Source organism: Lonchura striata, chromosome 37, assembly GCF_050655825.1.
Source record: "Lonchura striata isolate lonStrDom1 chromosome 37, ASM5065582v1, whole genome shotgun sequence".
NCBI classification, from domain to species: Eukaryota; Metazoa; Chordata; class Aves; order Passeriformes; family Estrildidae; genus Lonchura; species Lonchura striata.
Genome location: NC_140739.1, coordinates 3,831,448 through 3,846,581, shown reverse-complemented (window position 1 = coordinate 3,846,581; position 15,134 = coordinate 3,831,448).

Genomic DNA, 15,134 nt, shown 5'->3' with positions numbered 1-15,134 from the left:
CATGTTCTTGGTGATGTTGGCATTTGCAGATTGGTTTAGAGTAGAAAATCACTTGGTAATATAGGTAGTAGGTATTGGGGAATAATTGTAAACATGTTATACGTAATATATCTTATAAAAGATAGCAGCAGCCCTGGGCGGGGAGGGAGAAGAAGAAGACACCGGACAGTCAGCGTGTCAGGAGTGTGTGCGTCTCTGCCCGGGCCGCTGATCAAACAGACGCAGCCCGAGAACATAATCTGTTAGATAACTCGCAATAAATCGTCTTGAGACCGAACAACAAGAGACTGTGGAGTTTTTCTTTGGAAGCACGGGTTGGAAGACAGACTTTACCACCACTCGAGACCCCAAACCAAACCCAGGGTTCTCACAACTTGCAAATCCAATTAAGGGTAAGGACCATCCCACGAGATAAAAAGATAATAGTTCAAGTCATGAATTGACCCACTGGAGAATCCAAGGTTTGTGCGACCACATTTTATGGGAAAATTTATGTATTGGAGTGTATGACCTGGCAAAGGCAGTCACAAGAGGATGTGCGATTTGCCTGAAAACTGACCAATAGGTAATGAGAAAAACAGCACATGGGGGAGGAAAACTTGCTTTAAGACCTTTCCAAAACATACAAGTAGATTTCAGTAAAATGCCCTCTGTGCAGAGGTACAAACATTTACTAGTGATCGTAGATCATCTCACTCACTGGGCAGAGGCTTTCCCTACCAAAAAGGAAACCGCACAAGAAGTTGCAAAAATAATCTTAGAAAATATCATACCTCCATACGGGCTAGTCAACAACATTGACTCGCACTGAGGTCCGCATTTTGTCGCTTGAACTTTGCATCAAGTAACAAAAACCCTGGAGATAAGGTAGAGATTGCACACCCCATGGCATCCTCAAAACTCGAGAAGGGCAGAAAGGATGACTAGAACTCTTAAAAATGTAACAACCAAATTAATTAAAGAGACAAAAATTAATTAGCTCAAATATTTACCTCTTACTCTCTTGTGCATCAGAACAAGACCTCGGTCCGACATAGGGGCTTCTCCTTATGAAATAATGTTTAGACTCCCTCTTCTAATCACCCTTTTCAGTACTGCAGATTATTTAAAAGGGGAGGCAGCAACTCAAATATATTTAAAAATCATAAGAAAATCCCTAGAAGGCCTCAGAAAGAAGGGCTATCTCCCCAAAACCTCCCCTCTGGATACCAATGCCCACATCAGTCCTGAGGACTGGGTGTTAATAAAATCCTAGAACACCACCACTCCACTAACCCTCAAATTTGAAGGACCTTTCCAGGTATTCAAGAAAAAGGCTGAATCAATATCACCAGAGTAAAAGGACCAGTGCCACCCCCAGACACCAGACCACACCCAACAGGGTCACCCACCTCCTCTTGTATATGGACGGTAATTAGGGGACCCGAAGACTTTAATTTAAAAAAAACTTGCTAGAAGCTGATATACAGTAAGGTAGTAGTAACCGTTTCTGAGTTAAAGTACCACAGTAAAAGTTTAAACACTTTGTAATTCTTTAATAAGTGTCCTTTAGCCAAGGAAGTCAACTGAAGAAAGTTTTAGTTAGAATATTATTAAGTCTTACTTAGTTGCTAGGAATTAAGAGAATTACCCAAAGAAGCTAACCCTCAAAAGCCAGAGACTGTAAGTTGATGCAGGCTTAAGCCCGATCAAAGAAATAGTGGAGGGATTTATTATGAACAAAACAGCCTTGCTGAGACACTTCGGTTTGGGCTAAGTACTGACATTGAAATATTAATTAGCGAATTGCTCCTGGGAATCACCTACACCCCCACCCACACTACCATTCTAGGACTGGGATGCAAAATAGAGAGACCAGTGGAATCACGGGAGGGGGTTTTGGGGATGAAAACACCCCTAAGTGGAAGGCTGGGCACAGTGGAGGGGGCTGGATGGGTGCGCTGCTTGGGGAAAAGGGAACCACATCCCTGGTCTGTGTCTGACCTGTCACCATAGCCTGCAGGGGACCACACTGGACGGGGCTGTGGGAAGCAGGAACAAAGGAACAACTCTTCCTGGTGTTCCCAGGAGGGAAGGACAGGGGACAGCTGCTGCTGCACTTTGGCAGCAGGCTCTGCACATGCCCTCACCCTTCGGTGACCAGGACTTCAGACATAGACTGCACACCTCTTCACCTCTGGCTACCAGTGTGCCACGGAGACTCCAGGGAGTGACTCTGCAGCCTTCTCACCCTTTGGCTACCGGGAAAAAGCTACAAAAGCGGGGGCAAGCTCCGTCTTGAGCTCCCTGCCCAGCTGATCTTTTTAATAAAGAACTGAACATTAATAAAGGCATGAGCCCTGTTTACTACATGAAGGCCCCCAAAATTCCACTAAAAACACCCAAAATCCCCTAAAAATCACCGCTGTTGTGCCCCCGTCCCCCGAATCCCCCATACCCCATTCAGGGTGGGCCTGGGACTGCCTGGGACCCCCAGATCTCCATAGGACCCCCTCCAGGAACCCCAAATCTTCCCCAGAGCCCCACCCCCAAAGTTGGCCCAGGACCCCCTGAGAACCCCCAGACCCCAATTGCACCCAGCCCAGGATGCCCCCTGAGACCCCCCCAGACGCTTCCCAAGACCCCACCCAGGACCCTTCCAGGACCCTCCAGACCCCGCCCCAAACCCAACCTGGGACCCGCCTGCCTCTCCCCAGATCCCTCCTAGACCTCTCCCAAAAACCCCTAACTCCCCCCAGACCCTCTCTGGGCCCCTTCCAGATCCCCCAAAGCCCCTCCCCAAAACCTCCAAAACCTCCTAGGACGCCACCAGGACCCCCCAGACCGCTCCCCCAACTCCGCCCACACCCTCCCAAGACCCCCCCTCCAGGCCCCTCTCAGGACCCATCCCCACCCCCCAGGTCCCCCCACAATGCTCCAAGACCCCTCCCCAGACTCTCCCTGACACCTCCAGGACCCCTCAGGATCCCCCACCCAAGAGCCCTCCAGGACGCCCAGACTGCCCCGAGGACTCCTCCATGAGCCATCCAGGACCCCCCAGAGCCCTCCCTAAACTCCCCCCGGATCCCTCCCCAAAGGCCCCCGATCCCCCCAGGACCCCTCCCCAGCCCCCCCAGCCCCTCCCAGCCCCCGGCCCCTGTGCGGAGCCCCCTCCCCAGCGTTGCGGCCCCCGCGGCTCCCGCGGCTCCCGCCTCTCCCAGCGCCTCCCCCGCTCTGGCAGCGCCGCCCGCAGGGCCCGCCCGAGCCCGGGGGGCGGGGCCGCCGGGGGAGGGGCGCCGCTCCCGGCTCCCTCTGATTGGCTGCAGCCGCGCGCTGATTGGTTGGTTCGGCACGGGGCGCGCCGCTATTGGCTGGAGGAGCCCGCGCGCGCGGTGCAGGCGGGAAATTGTCAGGGGAGCGCGGCTGAGGAGGGGCTGAGGTGGGGCCGGGGAAACTGAACGGGGGGTTTGGGGCGGCTCGGGGAGAAACTGGGGATTTCTGGGGAACTGACAGGAAATAGGCGTGTGTCTGCTGGGTTTGGGGGAATGAGGGGGCTTTAGGGAGCTTTGGGGGGAGCTTGAGAGCTTCTGGAGCGTTCTCCGTTGGGTTTAGGGGGATCTGAGGGTAATTGCGGGGGTCCGAGGGGACTTTGGCGGAGTTGTGAGAGGAACTGGGGGGATCTGGGGGTTCTGAGGTGGCTCTGGGGTCAATTTTGGGGTAAAGTGGGGGGATCTGAGGGTAATTTGGGGGCTTTAGGTGGGTCTGGGGCGGATTTGGGGCTCTGGGGACACCTAAAGGGGTGCCAGGGGGTGAAGGGGTCGCAGCCCCCCAGACGCCCCCTGAAGCCCCCCTGTCCCCACAGAGGGGTCCCGGCCCTGGCGGTGCAGGACCCCCGGCCCCAGCCCAGCATCTCCATCAACCACCTGAACCGGGACACCAAGGAGGACGGGGATGGCTGGGGGGTCCTGGGGGCTCTGAGAGTGTCCGTGCCTGTCCCCAGGGGCTCAGGCTGTCCCCTGGGTGTCCCCGAGCTGGAGAAGTCCCTCTGCGCCGTTTCCTCGCCGTTTGGGCAGATTTTGGACATTTTGGTGCGGCGCAGTCTCGGCCTGCGGGGCCAGGCCTTCCTCACCTTCAGGGAGATGAGCAGCGCCACCAACGCCCTGCGCTCCCTGCAGGGCTTCCCCTCCTGCGGCCAACCCGTGGGGAGACAGCGACTGGGGGAGTTCTGGCACTGGGGAAAGAACTGCAATGCTGGGGAAAAAACGCCAAACTCTGGCCTCAGATACCCCCAAAGTCCAACTTGGAATCCCACCAAATTCATTCACCCTGAGCACCCCAAAGCTTCCCTTTCTATGACAAGCCCATGGTAAGACAGAAATGCTGGGTGAAATCCTGGAATTCTCATGGAAAAAACCCAAAATCCTGAGGAAAAAAAACAAACCCAACCAGGATTCCCCCCAAAATCCCATCAAGAATCCCTGAAATTGAGTTGGAAACACCCCTAAATCCAACCAGGAACCCCCCAAAGCTTCCCCTTCTATGACAAGTCCATGGTGAGACCCAAATCCTTGGGAAAATCCTGACATTTTGGGAAAAAATCCTGAAATTCTGGGAGAAATCCTGAATTCCTGGGGGAAAAACTCAAAATGCAGCCTCAAATATCCCCAAAATCCAACCAGGAACCGCCCCAAAGCTTCCCCTTCTACCAAATGCCCATGGTAAGAGACAAATCAGAGTAGAAGTCCTGGGATTTTGGGAACAATCCTGAAATTCTGGGAAAAACTCCAAAATCCTTGGGAAAAAACCCAAATCCAGCCTCAGTATCCCTAAAATCCACCCTAACGCCCCCCCCCCCCCCCTCCCCCCACCCGCCAAAGCTTCCCCTTCCGGGACAAACCTGTGATAATAGCAGAATCTTCAGGCAAATACCCAAATTTTGGGAAAAATCCTGAAATTCTGGGACAAAAGCACAAAATTCAATTGGGAACCCACCCAAAATCCGTCCAGGAGCCCCCAAGAATTCACCCTGAATCTCCCAAACCTTCAACTTCTACCCCACAGTGAGACCCAAATTCAGGAAAAAATCCACAGATTCTTGAAAAAACAGGAAATCTTGGGAAAAAGCCTGAAATCTGGGGAAGAAACTGAAATCTCACCAGAAATCCACCCCGCAATCCCCTGGGAATGACCCCAAATCCCTGCTGGAACCTCCCCAATTCCTCTGAATTACCCCAAAATCCTGCTGAAATTCCCCGAATTCCTTCTAGGACTTGCCAAAATCCCTCAAAAACGTCCCTGATTGCTTCTGGAACTGCCCCAGATCCATTCTGGAGCATCCCCAAATCCCTCCGAACTTCTGAAAATCCCGTGGAAAACCCCAAAATCCCTCTTGAAACTCTCCCAGATCCCCTCTGAATTCCCCCAGATCCCTCAGAAAGCCCCAGATCCCCTCTGGAGCCTCTTCCAGATCCCCCCAAAATCCTCGGGAACAACCCCAAACCCCCCGAGCCGTCCCCAGCTCCCCCCGGAGTGATCCCAAATCCCCCCGGAGCCAGCCCAGGTCCCCTCTGGAAGCTCCCCGAGTCCCTCGGGAAGCCGCAGATCCCCGGGAGCCGCCGGGCAGCGCCGGGAAAGCCCAAAGCCCCGCGGCAGTGCCGCATCCCGGCCGGAGCTGCCCCGGGAGCCCCGCGGGGCCGGGGCCGGGGCCGGGATGCGCCGTCCCAGCGGATCCAGCGCGCCCGGCCGGGCTCGGCCAGCGCGGCCCAGGGCAGGGAGCGCTGGTGGGGCGGGAGCGGGAGCGGAGCGCGAACGGGACCAGCGCAGAGCCAAGGGGGGAGAGGCCCCGGCCCCACAGAGAGCGGGGCCGGAGCGCGGGGCCGGGCGGGGATGGCTCGGCGATTGTCCCGGGCGATTCGGGCACTCGCAGCGATCTCTGCGGGATTCTTGGGCTGCTTCTGGGAGGTTTGGCTGGGATTTTGAGGGAAGTTTTCGTGGGGATTTTTTGGGTGGATTTCCTCGCACTTCGGGTGGGATGTGATAGGACTTGGGGGCATTTTTTGGGGAATTTGAGAGGGGTTTGGTGGGATTTCGGCGCGGATTTTTTGAGTGTATTTGGTGTGGATTTTGCGGGGGTTTAGGGAAATTTTGGTCGGATATTTTGGGTGATTTGGTGGGATTTTTTGTGTGGATTTTGTGTGATTGGGGGATTTTTGGCTGCATTTTTGTACAAATTTTTCTCTGTGGATTCTGTGGGATTTTCATGGGGATTTAGTGGGACTTTTTGTGGGATTTTTGTGTGGCATTTAGGGGGATTTTGGGGGCGATTTTTATGGGGATTTTGAGGGATTTCTGTGAGCCTTGGGGTGATTTTTTGTGGATTTTTTTGGGTGAGTTTTGTGGGCTTTTGGGTGGAATTTTTGTGGAGATTTACCTGGGATTTTGTGTGGTTTTTCTGGCATTTTCAAGGAATCTACAGTGGAATTTTTGTGGGAATTTTATGGTATTTTTGGTGGGATTTTTTGTGAGGATTTTGAGTCGATTTCTATTGGATTTTGGGGAGTTTTGGGGGATTTTTTAGGAAGATTTTAGTTGGGTTTTGGGTGTTTTGGGGGGGATTTTTATGGGATTTTGATGATATTTTTGTGAGGACTTTTGGTGATATTTTTGTGAGGGTGAGTGGTGCCTTTGGTTCCAACCCACTTTCCTCCCCGAGCCAACGTTACCCACTCCCTCACACGTCCCCCCGTGCCTTCCCACTGCCTTGTCCTGTCTGGGCTTCCACAGCCCCTCATCCCTTCGTGGCCCCGTCCCCTCAGGGTCTCCCCCAGCCTGGCCAACCTGCCCCATCAAGAGGCACCTGGGAGCCCTCAGCATTCCAGGCAGCAACACACGGGCAGGAGGACACGGATGGCGCTTCCTGCCTGGGACAGGGCTTGTGGCCATCTCCAGGCACCGCTCTCACACAGATCCCCACAGCTCCAGCCCCTGCCCATCTGCTCTGTGGGCAGCACAAAGGCTTCAGCAGAACCACCAAAGGCCAAGGGGCTTCTGGCCATTTTCCCTGCAACCCTGCATGCCTGGGCAGCTTGCTGAGCCCAGGAACCCTTTTCTCCCTCTTCCCCTAGGCCCTGCAGAGCCTGGGCAGCAAAAGAAAGATCCTGGGAGTCTGTCTATTACAACACATCCTATATTTCTATGCTAAAGAAAAACAAAAAGAAGAAAAGAACAATCCTAAAGAAACGAAACATTCCTGCTGGCTCGAGTGGCCCCAGCAGACAGAGCCTCTGGGATCAGCTCTCTGCAGAGCTGCAGCAGCGCAGCCAGCCGAGCCCCGACAGACGAGGCCGTCTCCTCCATGCCCTGCAGAGCCGATCATGCAGGCTGTGGAAGCGGGAATATCGAGCTCTCTCTATTCCCTGGAGGACAGACAATGTTTGAACTGCCAGGCTCGCAACGGCGACACTGATGTCATTGGCCGTGTCTTCTAGGGCTGAAAGAGAGAGGAACAGCGCCATGGTCAGTTCCCGCATCTGAGGGGACCCGAGGAGATCCCTGTGCCAGGGCCATCCCAGCCGGCTCTGGCCATGGCCAGCAGGGAGCAGGGACCAGCCGGATCAGCCCAAAGCTGCTAGCCACGAATCCCCCAGGTGCCCTGAAAGCTCTGTGTGCTCTGTCCACGCTGCCCCTGGTCTGCACAGGGAGCAGAGCCCTCCACAGCCGGGGCAGGGCTCGCAGCTCCCCCGCCAGCCCTCGCGTGCAGCCCGCTGCCCTCACTCACCCTCACAGATGAGATGGAGCTCTTCCTTCCTCCCCCTCAGGTACCGCCCGGCCGTCCCTGGGAACACAGAGCCTGTCAGGCCCAGCGGCACAGCTCCCTGCCAGCGGCTCTGCCAGCCCTGTGCCCACACGCCCTCCTGGCCCGGCTCGTGGCTCACCCATGAACCTGACGGCCGCCTCTCGCAGGGGCTCCTGTGGGCTCTGCAGGTAGGGCAGGGCCCGGCGCAGGTGCTCGGCCACGCTGCTGCTGTCCTCTGCCAGCTGGAGAGAGCGACAGGAGGGAAGGGTTGGCCCCGCAGCCCCCCGGGCCGGGGCTCCATGGGCACCCGGCTCGGGCCGCAGGAGCCTGGAGCAGAGCCCGCGCGGCCTCGGGCTGCAGCAGCGGGCAGGGGCACAGCTGCCAGCCCGCACACCGAGCACCGCGCTCAGGGGCTGCTCCAGGCTGGGGCTGCGGCTTCCCGGCCCTCCTTACCAGGATCTCAATGAACCTCCACAGTTTCTCCTTCTTTACAGGTTTTTCAAGATCTCTCCTGTTTAAGAATTTGGCCACACAAAGCAGGGTTTCCCAAGAAGCCTGGAGAGCAGTAGAGACACGGAAATGGCCCCGCAGCCCAGGATCAGCATCCCTGTGCCAGGGCCGGGAGAAGGCTGCAGCCTGCCAGGCGCCAGGGCAGGAGGCAGCCAAGCCCCCTCCCAGGGCGACAGCAGCAGCCCGTGAGTCCTCACCTCTGCCACACTCTGATTCTCATCATGGCAGTGGAAGAAGAGTGGGAGCAGGCTGTGACACACTTGTGTCATCAGGAGCTTTTTCTCTTCTTCCACTACAGTAGACAGCAAGGCTCGAAATACAAACATGGAGATCCACTGCACATGCCAGTCATCCTGTGTAACAGGAAGGAAACAAGACCTTGGCATCAGCTGATTCTGGCCCACCTTGGCGCAGGCCTTCATCTCCACAGGGCACCAAGTGTCTGGGCAGCAGCCAGTGGCCGTGGCTGAGGGCACAGAGCCTTACGTGTTCAAAGAGTGGCAGGAGCACCTTAGCCAGCTGCAGGGCGATGGGGCTGGGTATTGGGGTGTCATTATCCAAGAAGAAATCACTAAGTAGAACAATGCTCATCCTGACCACATCACTATCATTTTCCTGCAGGAGCTCCCCGAGGCTTTCGGTCAGGCTCCGCATTCTTTTGGCCTGTGCGGAACAAAAGTGTGTGAAAGGCCACCCTGCTGCCACAGGGCCTAGAGGCCAAAGGCCTGTCCCGCAGCCCTCGGGCAGCTGAAGTGGGAGGCAGGAGAGCTGGGAGCGGCTGACCCAGTGCCTGAAGACCAGCAACTGCGTTCCCCAGCACCACGCTGCCTGCACGGCTTCAGCTGCTGCCCCCTCCTTACCAGCGAGGGATTATCCCTGACCAAGAGGAGGGCTCTCAGAACCTGGCGGCGCATCTCTGTGTGCTCACTCAGCAAGTGCCTCGACAAGAGATCCATGATGCTGTCACTGCATGCACTCAAGTCCAGGCAATGCAGGACCTGAAAGGCACAGGGCAGTGACAGGGGACCCGGCCGGCAGGAGCCCAGAACCGCACAGGGCGGGGACCAGGCAGCAGCGCAGGGCGTGGGCACCATCCCAGGCAGCTGCGGCTACGAGAGGGCAGAGAGCTGGGAGGCAGCGCCGGCCTTCAGACTCACCTCCACAAGGAATGCCAGGGCAGGGAAGTGCCAGTATGGCATCTCTTTGCGGAGCAACTGAAGGAGATAGTCTAAGATGCTTTTACACTCATCGATGGATTCTTTGCCCATCTCCCTGGAAGGCAGAAAATGGCACTAAGATGTGGCAGCAGCTCTCTGGCCTCAGAGAGAAACAAACAACTTTCCCAGGCATCGCCTGAGAAAGTCTGAGAAGATCAGAGGAAAGAATGAAAAAACATTCTTATCTTAACATGCTGCACCTGGCATTGTGAACATTCGGAATATGTTACAGAGATTTGTCTACCAAAATGTGCTTTCTTAAGTAACTAATGGTATAGTGTTTAGACTAGAAAACACATTAAATCAACCTATATCATAACTATCTATAAGAACAATGGGTTTCTTAATAATAATTATTATTGATCGGACCTCTGAAATACATGGAGTCAGTGATAATTACTGGCCGGGGGCCCGCTCCTACGACACTAAGACCCTGAGTCGGGGGGGGAAGCCCCTCCCAGGACAGACTGATGCAGTTCTTGTCTTTACCCCCCACCCTGCAGGGGGACCTGGGCCCTTTGAGATGTGGCTGCTGCTGGGCACCCTCCTCTCCCAGCCTTTCCCAGTCTGCTTGGCTGTCCCTCGTCCCTCTGGCCCATGGCCATGGGGACTGAGTGGGATATCCCAGCCACAGAGCACAAATGCCGGGAGCAATGGGGAGAAGGGGGTCTCACCTGGCCAGCAGACCCACGGCATAAATGTGGGTGTCAGCACAGAGCAGCGTGTCCCAGCCACGCTTGCGCTCCATTGACAACACCACATCCTCATAGTCCATTTGGCACAGCAGGGACTTCAGGGTCCTCACTGCAAACCTGAGTGCAGAGCAAAGCCCGGGTCACACTGGGAGCACTGGCTCCTGCCCTGGCCATGTGGCAGGGACAGAAGGATTGGGATAGAGCACCTGTTGGGGCTGCTGGCAAGGCCATGTTCTTCCTGGCATCCCTTCCAGAAGGTATCCACCTCCTCTGGCATCTCTTTGGTGCTGAAGAACACTTGGAAGAGCAGATGCACAAATAACTGCGGGAAATGCTCATCCACTATATCTGGGACACAGCGCTCCTGAAGGATCTTCCATATCACCACAGTTGCCTGCAAAGGACAAAGCCCCCCGAGGCAGCGTTCAGTGCCAAGGTGTCCGTGGGACAGGGCCCGAGCGTGGCAGGGAGAGGCCCAGAGAGCCACAGGGGGAGCAGCGGGCCTGGTGGCCCTGCAGCTGTCCCTAGGCCAGCTTTCAGGCCAGTGCCTGAGGCAGGGAGATGCAGTGGGGAAAGGAGGATGGAGAGCTGCTGGACAGGTGGCCTTGGGGCCAGCAAAGTCCACTGGCAGAAACTCACAGCCAGGGCAAAGACAGTCATTCTGTTCCCATCGCAGGTGCTCATGCTGTGCTCTGGCCAGCTCCCCAGCACATCCAGTAGTATCTGCTGTGCCAGCTCTGCAGTCCAGGGTGTGCACATGATGGTCTTCCACATGGCCATGGCAGCTCTGCGGGGTTAGAGCTCTGTCTCAGGGCATCTCAGACACAGCACCGTGGTCTGGGCATCTCTAGAGGCCCGGGTTGACTGCCGGCTCTGCCTTTGCCCACTGCCCCTCTCCAGCAGCAGCCAGGCAGCCCAGCCCTGTGGGGACAGGCCCCTGTGGGACAACGAGGGAGCATGGCAGCAGGCTTGGGGCTGACATGCCAGGGCCTGGAAAGGGAGCAGCCAGAGGGCCCTGGGACTCTCTGTTGGTCAGAAACCTGGCCCAGGCTGTACAGGGCGATGGGTTGGGGTGAGCCCTGAGCCCTCTGGGCAGACGGGCCCCATACCTGTCACAGGATGGGGCCACACGCAGGAGTGTCATTACTGCGTCATTTGGCTGCGCTTCTGTGAGATACAGCAGGGCGTTGTCCAGCCTGTGCTCAGCAGAATCATTGGCCATGAGCCACTGGTGGATGTATCTCACCATGCCGGGCACCTGGAGAAGGCACAGGGAGACTTGGAAAGCTGCCAGAGGGATCAGCGTTCCCAGGGTCCCCAGAGAAGTGCTTCCCTTCCCGCCGCACTGCGATGGCCTCAAAGGCTCACAGGGGCCAGCACTAGTGGCTTGGGAAGCCATGTGACTCATGGGGCAATTGAAGCCTGGCCACATCTGCTTACTTGCTCTGCTCTGGGAACACCACTCTGCACAAGCAAATCCAGCAGGGCGGCACTGGTCTCATGTCCGAGGAGCTCTGAGTATGCTCTGAGCCCAGGGCTCATGACACTGGTCTCTTCCTGCCGAATTCTCTTGATGAATTTGCAAACAAGCTGTAGGAGAAGAGCAAGAAGCCATGGGGTGCTGCAGGTGTGCTGCTGGGCTGAGCAGTGACAGCAGGCCCAGCCCAGGTGGGGATGGCTGCAGGTACCTGTGCTGTTCTGTGGAAGCGGCCATGGGCGGGTTCCTGCTCTTGTGTCTGGTCCAGGGCTGCATCTGGGAAAGAGCGAGCGCAGCCCGAGCTGAGGGGCTGCCGGAGAGGCCGGAGAACACAGCCCAGCCCTGCGCTGCCCAGGCAGGGACAGCCCCGTGACGGCCCAGGGCATGGAGCACGGCTGTGGGGTGTCTGCCCGGCCCCTATTCCATCCTGACCATGGGCATGGCCCCAGGGGATGGGATGGCATGGCATGGCATGGCATGGCATGGCATGGCATGGCATGGCATGGCATGGCATGGCATGGCATGGCATGGGGCCAAGCTGGCTGCAGGCACCAGCCCTGTGGCCCAGCTCTGCCACTCACCCTTCTGCCGTGGCTGGAACTGCTCCAGCTCTTCAGGCTGCTGTGCTGGGGCAGCTCCAGGGCCTTCTTTCTCCTCCTTCCCCCAGGCCAGCTTGGGCAGGCTCGCAGGTCTGTGCTCTACGACACTGCCTGGATTCATGGCTGCTTGCAGAAGGTGAAAAGGAAAAGGTCCAAGTCAGCAAGTGCTGCAGTCGTGCCTTGAGGGCACCTGCAAGTGTGAAGACTTGGCAAGGCTACAGGACAGCAAGTCCTGCACTCTGCTCTTGGGGCTCCAGCCACAAGGACAGGAGACTCCTGTCAAGGACAGTGAAAAGCAAATGCCACAGTCTGCCCTCGAGGGCAGCTGCAGAAGATTTGCCTTGGGAAGGCCAGGGGTCACCAAGTGCTCTGCTCTGGCCACGAGCTCACCTGCAGGAGTAATACCTCGGGAAAGCTCTGGGTCAGCAAGGAACGAGTGGCTGTGCGAGGGCTCCTCACAGCACCGCTCTCTCGCGTCCTCTCTCGTCGTGTGCACCGAGCACTGTGGAGTGTAACTGTAACTTGTAACTGCCAACACCTCTGCCAGAGCGTGTCACCAAGGGCCCTTGGAATCCCTGCCCCGTTCCATTCCACGGTGACCATGCTGCACGGTGTCACCAAGGGCCCTTGGAATCCCTGTCCCGTTCCATTCCACGGTGACCATGCTGCACCCTGTCACCAAGGGCCCTTGCACACACTGCCACCTGCCCTGGGGCCACCCCGTGCCCACCCAAAGTGGCCCAGGTTGGAAGGAATCCCTGGCCCCAAGTGTCTGAGACAGCCCGACGGGATCTTTAGGAATGACTCAGACCAGCAGCCAACGCTGCCCTGCTCTGCAGGCTCAGGGCAGCAGAAGGAGCCCCCACGGGCTCTGCAGGAGCTGGCAGAGGCTGCCCAGCAGGGAGGCCATGGGGCACAGAGCCCCAAGGCTGCCCAGGGCCCCACGGCACAGGGGCCGTTCCCAGCCCCAATGCTCCTGGCCTGGCCTGGGCTGCACAGGGGCTGTGGCACCATGGCTGGGCCAGCACAGGGCCACAAAGGGGCCCCGCAGCCGCTGCCGGGGCTGGCAGCAAGTCCGGGCACAGACAAGGAATTGCTGAGCATGGCCTGCGCTGGCCAGGGCTGACTGTGCCAAAGGCAGAGCTCAGCTGCTCTTGATGCCTGCAGGAAAAGTCAAGAGGCCAAAGAGCCTCCATGGCTGTGCTGGGGACAGAGGCTGGAGGAGGGAAATGCAGGGAAGCTGTGGCATGGGGAGGACATGCAATTCCAGCAGACACCTCAGCCTGCAAGGTGCTCTGCTCTACCTCAGCTCCTCTCTTAGATATGCCAATCCCAGCTCAGCACCTCAGGGTACTGGGGCCCAACAAGTAGAACATGCCTGTTCATGGAAAGGGGAGCAGGTTTCAATATCTCTCTGTTCCATAACATACAAGCAAATCTTTATTATCTGGCTCACTGGAGAACTTTGAAGAAATGGTAATGTTTTCCCACCCAGAACAGCAATTTCCTGGCTCTACTGCTTTCTTCTACTGATGGCAGGAGAAGAAATACTCATCTTCCCCTCTACCTCTGCCACCAACATTCAGTATAATATTTCATGACGCGCTTCCTTTGGGTGTTTCCAGGACTCCTGGTTAAATGGCCCTATCTAAGGACATCTCTTCATTTAGAGCAGCTGCATGTATGTCCTTCCCATTGCTCCCAGATTTCCTCCTGCAGCTGTTCTCTGGTCATTCCAATGCATCTCCTTTAAATGGCTTCATGCTTTGAGCTTTTGGGAGTTTCCCAATTTTTCAGAAGTTTAAATAACTCCTTACTCAGCATCTTATTGTAAGTTTTACCTATCACCTCTTCTTATGCCTTTGTCTAAAATCCTGCCTTTATGGCAATGCCTTGTAGATGGTGGACATGTCAGATGCTGCTGGGATGTCACAAGGAGCAGAGGGAAGGGTTTTGCTTGATTCAATTTATCATATTCACATTTTTTGATGTTGGCCATGAAGAGAAAGTTTTCAGTACCCTCCTACCCCTGCCTCTGTGCGAACTGGCCAAGGAGAGACCGGGCGGGGGCGGCAAAAGTCTGCAGGCGGTGCCAAGGAATCTGATGGGGCAGGGCGGGGCGCTCCCAACCATGGCTGGGCGGGGGCCGCGACAGACAGGGGCAGGGGCAGGGGCAGGGGCAGGGGCAGGGGCAGGGGCAGGGGCAGGGGCAGGGGCAGGGGCAGGGCAGGGGCAGGGCAGGGGCAGGGCAGGGGCGGGGAGAGAGGGGATGCGAGAGTGTGCGGCCGTGCGAGCGGGAGCGGCGGGGGCGGTGGGGAGCGGTGGTGTCTGAGGAGCCGGGCGTGTGTCCCTGTGTCTGTCTCTCTCTCTGTGTCAACGAGGCCCGAGGGCGGGCGGCTTCGTGCCGGCCCCGGGCGCCTCGGCACCGAGCCCCCGCGGCCCCCCAGGCTCCTTCCGAGCACCGAAGACCTCTGCGGGCCCCGAAGGAACCGGCCCCAAAGCGGCCGCCCGCTTGCCGGCGGTGCTGCCGGCGGCGGGGCGGGCCGGGCCGAGTCGCACCGGGGCCGGCGGCTGCGAGCTGATTTCCGCCGCACGGACGGGCTTCTCTTCCCCGCTGGCCCCGCTGACATTCTCTTCTGCGGGGCAGGGCTGTGTCGGCTCCCGGACGGGCGGCGGGGGGCACTGGGGACGCCGTTTCCACAGTTCTGCACCTCAGGAGACCCCAGCACAGGGCACGGGCTGCCCGTCGGCTCGCCTGCGGGTGCTCTGCATAATAAAGGAAACTGAACAAAATCTGCCAAGAAAATTTCTTTTTCGGCTAAGTTTCTCATACCAGGCAAATAGAAGAGCCATTCTTTCAAG